Source organism: Mercenaria mercenaria, unplaced genomic scaffold (assembly GCF_021730395.1).
Source record: "Mercenaria mercenaria strain notata unplaced genomic scaffold, MADL_Memer_1 contig_3626, whole genome shotgun sequence".
In the NCBI taxonomy this organism is placed as follows: domain Eukaryota; kingdom Metazoa; phylum Mollusca; class Bivalvia; order Venerida; family Veneridae; genus Mercenaria; species Mercenaria mercenaria.
Genome location: NW_026461783.1, coordinates 1 through 15,920, shown reverse-complemented (window position 1 = coordinate 15,920; position 15,920 = coordinate 1). Strand labels below are relative to the sequence as shown.

General features: G+C 32.8%; 1 long non-coding RNA gene across 1 annotated transcript; it reads right to left on the bottom strand.

Moving 5' to 3' along the window:
- Nucleotides 1-2,345: 2,345 nt before the first annotated feature.
- LOC128553249 (uncharacterized) lies at nucleotides 2,346-8,132 on the bottom strand. Its single transcript, XR_008369296.1, has 5 exons — nucleotides 7,862-8,132; nucleotides 7,253-7,375; nucleotides 5,178-5,270; nucleotides 4,887-4,970; nucleotides 2,346-2,820 (listed from the first exon to the last, which is right to left on the bottom strand). It is a non-coding gene; the product is annotated as an uncharacterized LOC128553249 (long non-coding RNA).
- Between the last annotated feature and the right edge of the window lie 7,788 nt (nucleotides 8,133-15,920).

Below are 15,920 nucleotides of genomic sequence, written 5' to 3'. Positions count from 1 at the left end.
TTAGAGTTATGGGGTATGTAGCCACACATGCAGATGATCATAAACAAATACTTTTAATTTCAAGTCGTTATCTTTTAAAATACCAAAGATATGTCTATAAACAAAGCTTTCGGAAAAAATAACATGAAAATAATTCTAACTCCTTGTTGACCTTGACCTTGGGTATAATGGGCTCAGCCCTTACACATACTTTGTTTGTATACTGGACAAAGTTGAACTTACAGAATGATATAAGCAAAAGTAACAAAGATATGACAGAAAAACAAAGGTTGCCGAAAAACTTTAACCTTAAAAATAACCTAAGTGTAAGACCTTGTTGACCTTAACCTTGGGTATAATGGGCCCAGCACTGCACATACTTTGTTTATATACCGGACAATGTTTATTTAAAGTTACAGTAAGATATAAGCAACAGTAACAAAGATATGACAGAAAAACAAAGGTTGCCGAAAAACTTTAACCTTAAAAATAACCTAAGTATAACACCTTGGTGACCTTGACCTTGGGTATAATAGGCTCAGCCCCTATACAAACTTTGTTTGTATACTGGACAATGTTTATGTGAAGTTACAGTAAGATATAAGCAATATTAACAAAGATATGACAGGAAAACAAAGGTTGCCGAAATACTTTAACCTTAAAAATAACCTAAGTATAACACCTTGGTGACCTTGACCTTGGGTATAATGGGCTCAGCCCCTACACATACTTTGTTTGTATACTGGACAATGTTTATGTGAAGTTACATTAAGATATAAGCAATAGTAACAAAGATATGACAGAAAAACAAAGGTTGCCGAAAAACTTTAACCTTAAAAATAACCTAAGTATAACACCTTGGTGACCTTGACCTTCGGTATGATGGGCTCAGCCCCTACACATACTTTGTTTGTATACTGGACACTGTTTATGTGAAGTTACAGTAAGATATAAGCAATAGTAACAAAGATATGACAGAAAAACAAAAGTTGCCGAAAAACTTTAACCTTAAAAATAATCTAAGTATAACACCTTGGTGACCTTGACCTTGGGCATAATGGTCTCAGCCCCTGCACATATATTGTTTGTATACTGGACAATGTTTATGTGAAGTTACAGTAAGATACAAGCAATAGTAACAAAGATATGACAGAAAAACAAAGGTTGCCGAAAAACTTTAACCAAGAAGGGTAGCGCCGACGCCGAGCCGGGGCGAGTAGTATAGCCCCCCTATTCTCCAAATAGTGGAGCTAGAAATGGTCTCGATTTCTCCCTGCGGTCAATTATAAAAAGTTGTCTATATATTGTTTATAGTGACAACAAAGAGAAGTTAATCTGAAAAAAATCTAAGTCCACACAAAAGTACTTATCAGGTAGCCTTACGTCAAAATACATCAACAATTGGATGTAACATGCGTGTTGTACTACAGAAAGTAGTCCCAATTTTCTCCTAGGGCTAATATAACCCTTACCCTGCTGAATTTCTATATAATGAACTTGTCCATTTTTCAATTGGACAGTACCATTAACTGTTAAACGGGATGCTTACCAAATATACTGATTGAATGGCGAACAGTGCTGATCATCATCAGACTGCATGGATGTGCAGGCTGATCATGATCTACACTGGTCGCAAAGACAGAATAAATCATGTTCAGCATGATAAGGGTTAATAGAATAGAACTTTACAGAAATAGCTATTTATAGTAACAGCAAAGGATTAGGGTCCTGGTTCTTACTCATGACACATCATATCATGATGATGAACATTTTTGCCATTGTACATCAAAATCCCTCCATGCATGAACAAGAAATGCTACGGACAAAGTCATTTTTGTATCTGACCTTTGGCCTCCAAGTGTGACCTTCGAGCTAGGGGTCTTGGTCTTGGCCATGACACCTGGTTTCATTATGGTGAACATTTATGCCAAGTTATCTAAAAGTTCCTTCATGGATCGCAGAGTTATTGACCAGACACCAAAAAGACTCTATTAACCTTTGACCTCTAAGTGTGACCTTGACCTTGGAGCAAGGGTTTGTGTCGTGCGCATAACACGTTGTCTCTTTATGGTGAACATTTATGCCGAGTAATTCCAAAATCCCTTTATGTATTGCAATTATTGACCAGACAGAATCAGACCCTTTTAACCTTTGACATCTGAGTGTAACCTTGACTTAGGAGCTAGTGGTCTGGGTCTAGCTAACTTACATTGAAACATCCAGAAACATTTTCTATAAAACAAGTATGAAAGTCTTACACTTTTTCTACAAGACTATTTTATAAAGTTACAATTCTTATGTAGAACTATGCTCAGAGAAGTTGAAGATTAAGGCCACACTTTTAACTACCATATTCATAATATCATTAACTGTTGTGAGGATAAAAAGTATTTTGTAAATTAATAAAAAGCAAGTTCTTCATTCATGACAATTATTTCTTTTTCCCTAATTCTTGATATTTCTTCTCTGATTCCCCCAATGTGTTTGGAAATAAGATGAAACCTTTTGTATTATCCCTGTAGCCATGTTGCAATTTTTATTCAGAATTATGCTCACAAAATTGGAAAAGAAATGTTGCACTGGACACATATTTTCCAGAAGAGTACACCTTCCTTAACTTCCTTATGCAATTAGCAATTGTTAGATTTCAATGTATTTTGCAAATTATTCTTAGGCAGTTCTTCATACATGATGCATACTTTTCTTTCTCTCTAATACTTGATATTTCTATTTCTCTGATTCTGGAAATATGGTAGTACATTCTGCAGATGTATGATCCATCAAATAGTTCAGTTTTCGTTGACCAGTGCTTTAAACAATTGTGGCCCTTCAGATGATCATCTGAAATGGAAAAATTTAGCCATTTTTACACTAGTATAAACTTAACATGTTTTATATGTTCATAAAACACAAAATTTTAGAATGTAAAATCTTACAATTATAATATTATCAGTCTGACAGACATTATCAAGAAAATGTCATTAAGAAGTGGAAAAACAGTGCCTTACACAAGTAATAAAGACTAAGAAATACAGCTTTGAATTCAAACAGATGATATATATTTGTCTGTATGTCTTACCTCAGGCTACATCTTATGGGGTATATATTTCTCAGTTAATTCGGTTTGCCAGAGCGTGTAGTCATGTCAAGCATTTCAACGAACGTAATCAAATATATTACAGGTAAACTTCTTCAGCAAGGCTACCGTTATTACAATTGCGTAAATATTTTGCTAAATTTTATTATCGTAATTTGATTTAGTTTTAAAATTCAATAGTAATTTAAAGACACTTCTGCGAGAAGGTATTTCTAAAACCCGTTTTTATGGGGATGTGGTTTACAAACTTCGTAAGATCTTGGGTCACGGTAATTTTCCAAATGTGTTTGGAAAGATTATCAAACGTTTTATTAAAAGAGGTTATGACCCAACTGTTTTGTAGACATACCGCATGTTTAGTGTTCAACCCGTTTACAGTTGGACACTACGCTTCCCTCTTTGATTGCGTCTGACGGAAGAGGGGAGGACTCTATGATAAGCAGTTTTTAAATCCTACCGGGACTGAACTGTTTTGATATTTGTCTTCTGGCCTGTTTCGTCGGGCCCTTAAGGGTGTTTCTCTTGTTGCTCTGTCTTCTGAAAAGGCATTGAGTACATACGTTTTTGGTTCTTAAGGTTTGTTTTTTATATATTTATACACGAGCATTTTTGTGTTTTACATGACATGCCTTTTTGTTTCCTTTACGTGTGTAAGAGATTCACCTGGAGGGGATTACTTTTATTTACACTGTCCCATGTCTTTGGAACATGGTGGGGGTAAGAGTGAGGTTAGGTGCACCATAAACGGTTTAAGCTCCCAGTTGTGTTTTTGCCACTGACCGTTCCAAGGCGGTGCCCCACTGTGTTCCTTTGTTTGTTCGTTTCGTCTTGTGTTGGCTTTGTGTGCGTGTGTGTTGTTCGTTTTGTCCTTATGTGTTGGCTTTGTGTGTGTGTGTGTGTGTGTGTGTGTGTGGTGCACGCGTCTGCGTGCTGGGGGTTTCGTTTTGCGGAGGCTACGTTTTTGGTGCGTGGCATTCCCTGTTTGATATTTTTCTTTGTTTTTTTCATGCATCTCCATTTTCAACTAACACTATATATAGGCACATGATCACTTCATGTCCATAATGTATACTAAATTTCTTATGAATTGTTTGAAACTGTGAGTAGGCATACACAATGTACAAGTGTATTTGTGATATTTTAAAGTACATCACTCAATAAAAAGTAACCTGAAATGAAGTCTTGCAATATGTGCATGCCTACTTCATGTTGATAATTTCAGATCAACTTACTTTTGCACTGTGACACAGTATGAAAACTGTAGGTGGAGATGAAATATAATTCTTATAATATAAAAAGGGGCATAACACTCCAGATTTAGATTTTAGGCTAAAATAGATAAAGGCCTTAATTTTACATTTAAGGTAAAAGTGTATTACAAGTTTCAAGGGCATTGGATAGAAAGTGGGAGAGGAGCTGAGTACATAAAGAACAAAAGAAAAGAAACTGTAACTCTTTCATTTAATTCAAGATTCTAAAAGGACCATAACTTTAGAAAACTGTCATCAGATGTAAAATCCACTATAGTATGTGTATAATTCTGCTGCTTGGCCATGAAGCATACCATGATCCATTTGAATATGATGGAATCTGCAGAAAAAGAGTTTTAATGCAAAAGGTTTGAAGGAAGCTATGATATGACAATTTGAAAATGAAAATGACATAATAACTGAAGAAACAAATAATCAAATTTGATAGTCCTGACAATATGTGCCTGTCCACTTCATGCTGATGTACCAAGTTTCATTTGAACTGATAAAAAGTAATTGCATATAAAAATTAATAAATGCAGCTCTAAACTGTCCTGTACCTTTTGATGTCTACTGTTCATAGTCTAGCCAAAGCTCCAGAACTGGCTACATTGAGGCATTTTGTTCACCATATCATACTGTAACTAAAAAGAAGCCCAACATGTACATTTATATATACATAAATTTTTCTTTCACAATTAACTGTGATTTCTCTATAAATTTCTGACACGTCACATTAAAAACAATTTAAAAGTACAATGTGCATAACATAATTCTAAAATCAGTTATTATAGTTTGTAAAATAAATGCTGAATGCCATATCTATTTTCAAAACACTTTTAAACACCTACCTGTATAAAATGGTGTGTAAATTGGCAGTCTTCTTCTTGGCAATTTTAGCATTCATTGTCCCATTATTTCTTTGAATAAATTTATATCTTCATCTGAAATAAGTATAGTATAGTATAAAAAAAACTATGAGGAAACATATTCAATTTGGTGGTTTTCAAAATAATGAAGCAAAAGTGTGACGTAGGGGTTGGAAATTCAAATCTATTTCTTTTGGTGGTCACCTATTTTTTATGATAGCAAATAATTCAAATTTCAAGGAAATATACAACTTTGAGAAAGTGTTGAGAAATACCAATCAGATAATATTTTGAACAGCCTTCAGTTCATAAGTTCAGAGAATTTCCAGTAAGATGGGTGATAAATATTGCAGTGTTTTATGACAAGGAAATATGCATAACAGTAAATGTTTTTCAACATATATGAATAGGTGTTTGTGTATAGTTTGAAACTTATTTAATAAATGTTTGTGGACTTTGGTTTTTAAAATCACCCTTTCTGCACAAATCTGACATAAAATAAAATTTTACCTAGAAAAGTTGTTGCTGAATGAAAAATAATTAACATATTATTATAAAACTTTTTTTTTCTCACATTTTGCAGGTTTATAAACCATATTCCAAATTTCAAAAATGTCTGGTGATTTTTAAGAGATGCACAGGGGACACATACTGAAAATCAGTGTAATATTCATTAAGTATTAGTTTTTCTGTTCAAAACAAGATTAATGGTGAAAATGTTCACAACACAAACATGAAAATTCAGCAACATGTAATGCTTTAAATGAAAAATAAGTGACTTTAAACACAATTAACACATTGAAATCATTTAGTTTACATGCACTTCTTATTCAGAGTAGAAAAATGACAAAATGCCATGCATGGTAAAATGGAATGGTAAAATTCATACATCTTTATAATGCTACTAATTTTAAGAAGATGCGCAGGGGACAAATGCATCAAAATATATATTCATGGAATATATTCATAGTAAGTAAAACTCTTTCAACTACACAATACTACTGAATATTTACGTATGTAGGTAAACTTTAATTAAAATTGATGTTTCCCCTTTTAAACCTGAAAACTTGAGAAAAATGCAAAAACTAAAATTTAAATTGTGCTTGGATTCTTATATAATGCTTAATTATCAAGTAATGCCTGCATTTAACTTACACACTGCTAAGAATATAGAATTGCCACAACATATTACAGTATAAATGCTATGATAACTGATGAATGTCAAAAAAAGGTGCACAGGGGACGTCACTTTGGCTTAATATGTGAAGCTGAAAGCTGCTTTTGTAACCATTGTAACTTCCATTTAGTGGGAAATAAAGACTTAGTAAAAACCCATTTTATTTAAAGAATACTTACAAGAGACATTTTTGGGTGTATAGACATATATGAAGATTCTGAGAAAGTTGATTTATAAAACAATAAAATCATAAGGTATCTTCAAAGCTGTAAGGATAAAGATCTTAGAAAAACATTATGACTTAAGAAAAGTAATGGGGTTATGAAATTGTAGTGTTCAACTTTTAAATGTATCACTATTTTTTATGAAGGGGCTTCCATCACAAGACATGAGCTATTGGTAAGCTATTGGTAAGAATAAAATGTAGTTAATGAAAAGAAGTATTTTGTGTTAAATGTGCAAAGCTTCATTATTTTGAAAACCACCCATATAAGGAAATCAGCATTATTAATGGAACCTTGACAAGTGTGGATTAATGTATCTTAAAACTACTCATGTAGCTTCATTTCTTTATGCTGATTCTGTAGGTCTACAGCACAGTTGATTTACGAAGTTGAACAATTCATGCATGCCATGTAAAATATATAATTATGATACTATTTATTAATCACATCTTGCTGTAATATAGGCCTACTGTACGTTATTTCATTCCATTGTATAAATGTATAAATGTGTTCATATTCTGGTGCATGATCATGCTTCATTCAGACCCTTGCCCTTGTCAGCTATGCAGAGGTGTCCTGTCTTTGGCTTACTTATAGACATTGTTCTTTTTTTTTACAAAATTATTGTAGAATATATATAGAACATTGAAATTTACCTAGCTGTACTGTTGGTCGACATCATGTATTTCTGTTGAACAAGAAATGTCAATGTGAACGCCCATCACAGGTTCAAAAAGTTTGCAAATGACATTGTTTCCATGGTGCAGGTATTCATTCATCTGAAACAAACACATGACGGATTAAATGCACAGTAGACCTTGATTCTAATTAATGTTACTTTAAAAATATTGATGGTTTTTGCCGGATGATTCAGCACGTCCGATCAGACATATTTTATGGCATAAATGCAGAGTCTATGTTCAAATTATGTCAATTCGTATGCAAAAAGTACATCAACGTTTTTTTTGTATGACAATGACTATTCTGTCTATTCTGATCGATTCACTATCTATGTCTCTGAAACAATGCGTTAATTCTGCATCGACCCTATTTCAAGATCTGAGAATGATTTGTTGTAGATCTACCAGTGGATCCAATGCTAATCTATGGTGGCAGTGATTCAAGCATGCATAATGCTATGTTCTCCGCCCAAAAATAAGCAAATCATTCTCAGATCTTGAAATAGAGTCGACTGATAATCAACCTTACTTTTCAAGAGCTCGTTGTAAAAATAATTAATTTATATAAATCTATATTGCACTTACCATTGTTCCTAGTCCCAGAACAACTCGACCTGTCAAAATATGTAAACACGAGGGAGGCCTTTTGACAAGACAGTCATGTAAACTTCCGAAGGAAATAGTTCAAATTTATTCCAGTTACTTCCATGTGCGATATTATCGTGAATTATAATTATATGCATAATGTATCGCATATAGGTTTAAGCATAAATTTAATGTTTGTGAATCCTGTGCTTTAACTGTTTTCACGTTAAGCGCCGAAAATCATGAAATCCATAAGGCCATGTGCTCAACCTGATCACATTTCTACGCACTAACACATTTTTGTGTGACAAAATATGCTGAAATTTACATTTTATTCTGTCAGTTACTTTGTGACTGCAACCGTTTCTAAAAATAAAACTTTTATGTGTATTGCCCTTGTAATGATATTATGGATTTTTGTCATAGATACGCATGTTCATCTCAAATTAGTTGTGAAATGATGGTGTCTGCATGAAAAAAAAGAGAAAATAAAATTATCTGAAATTATCGACTATAAAAAGGCACTTTCATCAAATTTATTTAAAAATTGATTGATCGCAGGAAGTAGATATATTATCTAGGTACGTTTTGGTCACAATTTTAGGCAGAATAATGCTTGAATGTAGCAGCTGTCAATTTTGAAAAAATATGACCACCTTAAAATATTTTTTTCTGTCTTCTGTCCGGATTTTTGGGTACAAGTTGGCATTTGTTTTTCAATATATATACTTCAAAGTAGAGCTAAATCATTTTCAATAGGCATTTCATTCATCAAATTATGTAATTCTTCAGTAAAAAATCGCAAAATGGTTGTAAAGACAAGCACTAAAATGTCGATATTTTTGCTATAGAATGTACCTTAATACAAAATAGTTATAAAAAATACAAACAAAATATGCGCTCATTATATAATTAAGTTTTATAATGTGAAAATACGGTATCTACGTTGTCTAATTTCAACGTAGCCCTAATTGGTGCCAGGTGATTGGAAATTAGAATTTGTTAATGGACCGGATAGAACGAATGACAGTACGTAAACAGTCAGTTCTTTTATTGTTTTAATTTATGGAATGGAGGCTAACACACAGAAGAGCCATTTAAAAACACAATTTTCTTGATCTGTCAAAATCATTTTTGTCTGTCCATTTTTACATAGTTTTACGTTGTCTTATAAGTATCTTGGTATTTATTTATTTATTTAGGTTTTACGGCACACCAACACAGTATAGGTTATATGGCGCCAAACAGGACTACAAATTTTGGTTCCACATCTGATTTACATCGAAATATAACGAGGTATGGAATCAAAATTTGCATACCTGCTGGAATCACAGAGTTACTGCAAAACCAAGTGTTAAGACCCTATTAGTCGCCTCTTACGATAATGCAAGGGTAAGGCAGTGGTTCCAATTCTTTCATAAGAGATCGTCAAAGAACAACATGGGGCTTGGTAAGACATTGTAGTGTGTATCATTACAATAAAATCCATTTCAACAGTTGTGCTTGAAATTGTTTTGTTGAGCTCATTGAAGTCATGTACGAACTTCTATTGTTTTAGTTTATTGTTAATAATAAGGGAATCAAAAATCATGTAGCAGAAGTATAATTCCTTTCTGATGAGTAAAGACAAAAAATAATTTGAATCATAACTTTTTTTTTTTTGGAAAACAACAGAATATTTTTGTCACTCACCATAACTCTAAAACGTGGTAGCATCTTAAGCTCGAAAGGACGTCAAACATTTTGCGGATAAATATACAAGATACGAAGTCGAATGTCGAATAAGTAAATCTAAAGATCATTTTAAGTGTCTCAAAATAATTGATTTGAGCCGCGTCATGACAAAACCAGCATAGTGCAATTGCGACCAGCATGGACCCATACCAGTCTGCGCATCCGCGGTTTCTCTAAGTGCAATAGGATTTGAAAGTGGACAGCATGGATCCTGACAAGACTGGCAAACGCACTTTGTTAGTTTTCTCATGGCGCGGCACATTTCATACCTCGAAAATGTTATGTGAAGAAATTCGAAAATTCGAGTGTCGTAAATCGACATTTCGAATTTCTTATTCAGGTTTACTTATCTGTTGTTTTTTTCCGTACTCAAGGCATGTAATTCGAAATTTCAACACACATATTCAATAAATCAAAACGCTCCGTGGCACCTGATACTGGTGTTCTTCCGTTGCAACAATCATTCAGTTAAAGATTACTGCACCTTTACAAAAACAGATTCACTCCGCACAAATTTGAATTAACCTTTTTGCAAAATTGTGATAATAATCTTCAAAGTCATTCGTTTTTAGCACTGTTCGACAGAAAGCAATATCAGATGCCAATGAATTCTATACTTAAGAAATAATATTTGTTTAATCCGACGGTTCTTTAAAGAAGATGAAATTTAATGGAATTTCAGACTTTGTATTAGCGACAGCTTGTTATAGTTTTATTTTAGTTCATATTGCTAGGCTTTTGTATTAGAATATGTTTGAGTGCGAGTGGTACATTTATCCAGAACTAATAAATACGTTTTCCTGGTCTAACAATTTACCACAAATGTGGATCACGGGGTCCGAAAAAGATAAATCTTACAGACTTCAAGATGGCGGACAAGATATTGCTTAAATCTTTTTTGGCAAGCCTGATGAATTTGTTGATTAAACGTTTATCAAATGAAATGTATTTGGCTGGAACCAACAATGCTGGGTTAAATATTTTAATGGGGTATCACTAATCCGACTAAGTAGCTTTTTCTCAAAAAAAGAATATTTCGCACGTTCAGTTTAGAAATCCCGTTCTAATTTTCTTTACTCTCGTATGCTTATTTTAAATTGTAATTAAACTTTAGTATTTTGATCATTTTTTCAACGTCTGTAGTTGTTTAAGGGAACGTTTTTGTATGAAACCTGTTTTATGGTTAATTTCAAATTAAGTTTATTTTAAATCATTTCACATATATGGCATGTCTATTCAAAATAAGATATGTCGTCAGGTTTTTATGAGCTTATTATGTGTCACTTTAAGTAAATATGGATGTTAAGGGCAATTATCCTGTCTATGCTTTTTCAAAATGTCATTAAGGCCGTCAGGCACCATATACAAGGTCATAAATCAATTAGAGCAATCAGGCACCGTATACATGGACAGAAACTAATTAAGTCCATCAACCATCATACACAAGGTCATAAATTATTTAAGCCATCAACCACCATATACTAGGTTATAAACTGACGAAAGCCATCATATACAATGTTATAAACTAATTAATTCATCAGCCATCGTATATAAGGTCATAAACTAATTAAGGCCGTCAGCCATCATATACATAGACAGTAACTAATAAAGACCATCAACCATCATATACAAGATCATATAGTGCCACCGTATACATGGACAAGAACTTATTTAGGCAATCGGCCACCATGTACTAGGTCATGGTTTAATTAAGGCAATCAGCCACCATATACAAGGTCATAAACTAATTAAGGCCATCAGGTACCATATACATAGACAACAACTAATTAAGGCAATCAACCACCATATACAAGGTCAAAAACTAATTAAGGCCATCAGATACCGAATACATAGACAAAAAATAATAAAGGCAATCAACCACCATATACAAGGTCATAAACTAATTAAGGCCATCAGGTACCATATACATAGACAACAACTAATTAAGGCAATCAACCACCATAAACAAGGTCAAAAACTAATTAAGGCCATCAGATACCGTATACATGGACATAAACAAAGTAAGACAAATACCCCCGTGTACAAGGTCACAAATTAATTATAGGCAATCAGCCGCAATAAACAAGGTCATAAAACTAATTAAGGCCATCATCAACCGTATACATAGACATAAACTTAAACTTATGGCCATCAGCATCATTATACATAGTCGTAAGTAGATTAAGCCCAGAGACATCATTTACAATGCCAACAACTGATTAAGGTCATCAGTCACCATATATATTGACAGAAACAAAAACAGGCCAGCAGACACCATATACAAGGTCATAAATTAATTAAGACTACCGGCTACTTTATATAAGGTCATAAACTAATTAATGCTACCAGCTTCCATATACAAGATCATAAACTAATACCGGCAATTATATATATGATATTCCCTTAGCAATATAGCACTTGTAAATTGTATTGAAAATACCTTTACAGATTTTTTATATGTTAAGTGGAATATTTTAGACTCGTTCCTAATATCTGTTTCGTCTTTTAATTTTACCTATACAAAAACCACTTTAAAAAGATATAGTAAATGTTTTTTTTTATTTTTCTTTTTTTTTTTTTTTTTTTTTTTTTTTTTTTTTTTTTTTTTTTTTTTTGTTGTTGTACAGTTGTTTTTTCACCAGGTTCAGTGACATTTAGCCGTCTTCTTCTTTTTCTTTCTTCATATTTTTATTAATGACAATTCCAATTCCAATTCCTGCAGTATTTTATTATTATAATTATTATCATTATTATTATCAAAGATATTATTATTTGTTGGACGAAAATTATCATTGTACTAAGAAGATATTATATACTTTGTTAATGATATTCAAAGTGAGTTAAAAAAACTAGATTTTTGCAACATATTTTCCCTGACCTTATATTACCTACAGCTGATCTATTTGAGTATCTGTGGTATTACTGACCCTAAAATTAACATTATAGATGATCTACAGATAAATTGGATTTGTAGAGAAGCGCATATACAACATTTGTAAGTATCGTAACAAAAATGTCTTTCCAAATTAACGGGTATATTTTAAGGCAAAAGATTACCAAAACGCTAGGAAGAAAAAGTTGTTTTACATGGAAATTGAACAGCATAGATGACACATACAGGACGCTACAAAACGATTGTCCATTTAATAAAATATACATTGAATTTCGGAATAGGAGTGTATAAAGGGGCCACACTATCGGACAGTTCCGTTAAAAGCTTACCATTTTCAAAGATACGTTACATATCTTCGTTTTAATGCATTTGCAATAATGTCCCAGTGCTGAAAACTCACATAACAGGGTTGAATGTACTTTTGAACACTTGTTAACTGATATGTCTTTTAAAATGGCTTTCATTTTAATAGGAGGACAACTTTTTAAAAATATTTCAAGTATAAAATCGAAAGGGACAGTATGGTTGAACATGTAATGTGCAGGTAGATTGTTGGTAAAGATGTTGTTTGTTTATCTATTTGTCGACGACATACTTTCTATTAGCCTTAAGATGTTTTGAAGCCATCCAGCTGGCTTAGCTAGGGAAGGTCGGTGGTTCTACCCAAATACCCGCTCTAGATGAAATGATATAAGAAGGGACACCTGGGGTCTTCTTCCACCTTTAAAGCTGGAAAGTCACCATATATATGACCTATAAATGTGTCGGTGCGACGTTAAACTAAACAAGAAATATCTTTAAAAAAGATGGTCGACGAATTGTAATAAGGAAAGAAGTTTATGAAATTTTCATCAAACATTCATCTTTCATCTAACATTTTTCAAATTGCAAAACTAAACACCGCACTTTAACAATTTAAATGGATCTCTTTTAATTTTTCACAAAGGTTTCGTAGGGTTGCAATTTTGCTCCGTTTATCCTAAGACGAATAATTACAGCAGTAGTTTGATGAAGATTCATTAAGGGGTTTATGAGAAGAGGTCATTAAAATGTTTATATTTTAGCTACATTGGTCCCTATCCCCATTTGTAACAAAATAGCAGGAGACCTTACGATATTGTTACACACCAAGTTTAATAAAAAATCCATTAAATTTTAGTGGTTAATGCGAAGAAGGCATATCTACTTTTAGCTATAGTGACCCCTAATAGGGCCCAAGTTCCTGTATCAGTTATTTGGAAGAGGACCTTATAGTGATGCTCCAGACCAAGTATGACAAAGATCCATCAAGCTGTTCATGAGACGCTGTCTAAAGGCATTTCTAGTTTTAGCTCTAGCAGCCCCTAAAAGGGGTCAAATGTCCTAACTGAACAAAGTTGGCTGCGGGCCTAATAAAGATGCTACAAATCAAGTTTGATGAGAATACATGAGAAAAAAATCAATTAAAGGATGTTTTATTTTTAGCTTTAGCGGCCCCTAAAATAGGCCAACTGATCCCGCTTTAACAAATGCATATTCGCTATTCATGAATCTTTGGACAATGGCGTCACACTTATAAAAAAGTGAAGGTCAAGGGACACATACAACTTTAATTATTTCAATATTTCTGTTTCATAAGCAAAGTTTGACCGTAGTCATATTACGTAGATAAATGTGTGCAGCGTACCTTCATTTCAATGTAATGGGATTCAGTCATTATGTACCATATACATAATAAAACAGATTTCAGCTGAGTTCAATATTTGCATACCATACTAAAGAAAAGTATTCATAAATAATAAATCAGTTAAATAATTTATAACAAATATATGAAAGCAAACAAGCACTCATTTTAATATGCAGTCTGAATAAGCCACAAAAGCAAGAAACCTTCTAATATACAGGCGACAGTTGTAACAAGAAAAATCTTTTAAAAAGCACTTCTCTACATAGAAGACTCTTATCACACCCTTATTCATGTGATACGCAGACCGTATTCAGCTCTTTCTTTAATTTGATATATGTTGGTATTTGAACAGGTTTTTATCATATTTATTAAACTTACTTATCATTTTGAGATATATCAATATTCTTGCTAAATATACTGAGCGAAAGTTAGCTTTAAAACTGTGAACAGCGTCATTTAGGATAAACGCTTTGTCTACATTTCACTCAGCGTAGCACAATGAGCAGAGTGAAACAAATTGACACTCTCGTCCAGTTAGGCAATGTGTTGCATAAATCTTTCATTTTGATAAATTATCTATAATGCGTTATCAAGTAGTTTGATTTGCAAACTGGTCACGTGGCATGGGTCGGTCAAGGTCACAAATTCTTTCTTATTATGGCATTCGCCGAAAAATATGAGATATTCTAAGGTTGCATTGGTCCCATGCTCCTGGTACAGAATAAGTTAGTAAAATAAGCATTGTATGTAAGCAGAAAAAATGCTGTATCACAAAGCGCAATGATATGTTCTTCAAAACTTGCATTTAGCACTTCTCCATACATGTTTTTATTAAGTACATGATGACTGTAAACATATTCAAAATCAGGTTTTACAAAGTTGTATATTTCAGAAAACTTTAGCTGTCCAAATGGCACTGTAAAATGCCCAGGTAGTTTCTGTTTGCCAGTGCGGTTTGTATGCGATGGAAATATAAACTGTGAAAGAGGACACGATGAAGAAAACTGCGGTAATGACAATAGCATTTTAGAGCTCCCACCCTTTCTGAAAGCTCTAATGTAATATTTGTTCACTTGTATTTATTTGCAAGGTGTTGCAACATTGAATTGTTTTATACAGGTCATATTTGTTACCTATATTTAGAATGAATTTCGATTAGATAAAAGTATTTATTACAATTTTGGTAACTGTAACATAGAGTCCTTTTGCAAGGCCAGTTCAACTAAAGGTGGTTAATTAGAATTTGGTAAGGTATTGCTTTAAACCTTTATATATGATCATTTACACTTATGTGTTAATTAAGCACTTATAATGCATGTTAGATTTTTACCGGGGGTACTTATATAACTTATATATCTTATTATATATATATATGTTCCTATCCTGGTTGCCTAAATGAGGTATGGCTGTTTAACCATACGAAGCATAAATTTTATATACATAATTTGCATAAGAAATTGCTAAAACGTCAGATATATTGTATTATATTTTGTTTAATATTTGCGTTAAAACTCATACATTTAGTTGAGATTCATAACAGAAACAAGTTAAAAAATATAATTAAAAATAAAGTCAGAATCTTCGCCTAGTTTTAAAACTTTTCTCTTTGTTGAAATTGTTGGGGAAAAAAACAGTATCTATCAAATGTAAACTAAAAACTAGAAATTATATTGAAATAAAAGTCTAAAAGTACAAGATCAGGTAGAGTATAATGAACACTGTTGTCTGATACTAAGATACTACTGTAACAGGTTTTATATCAGATT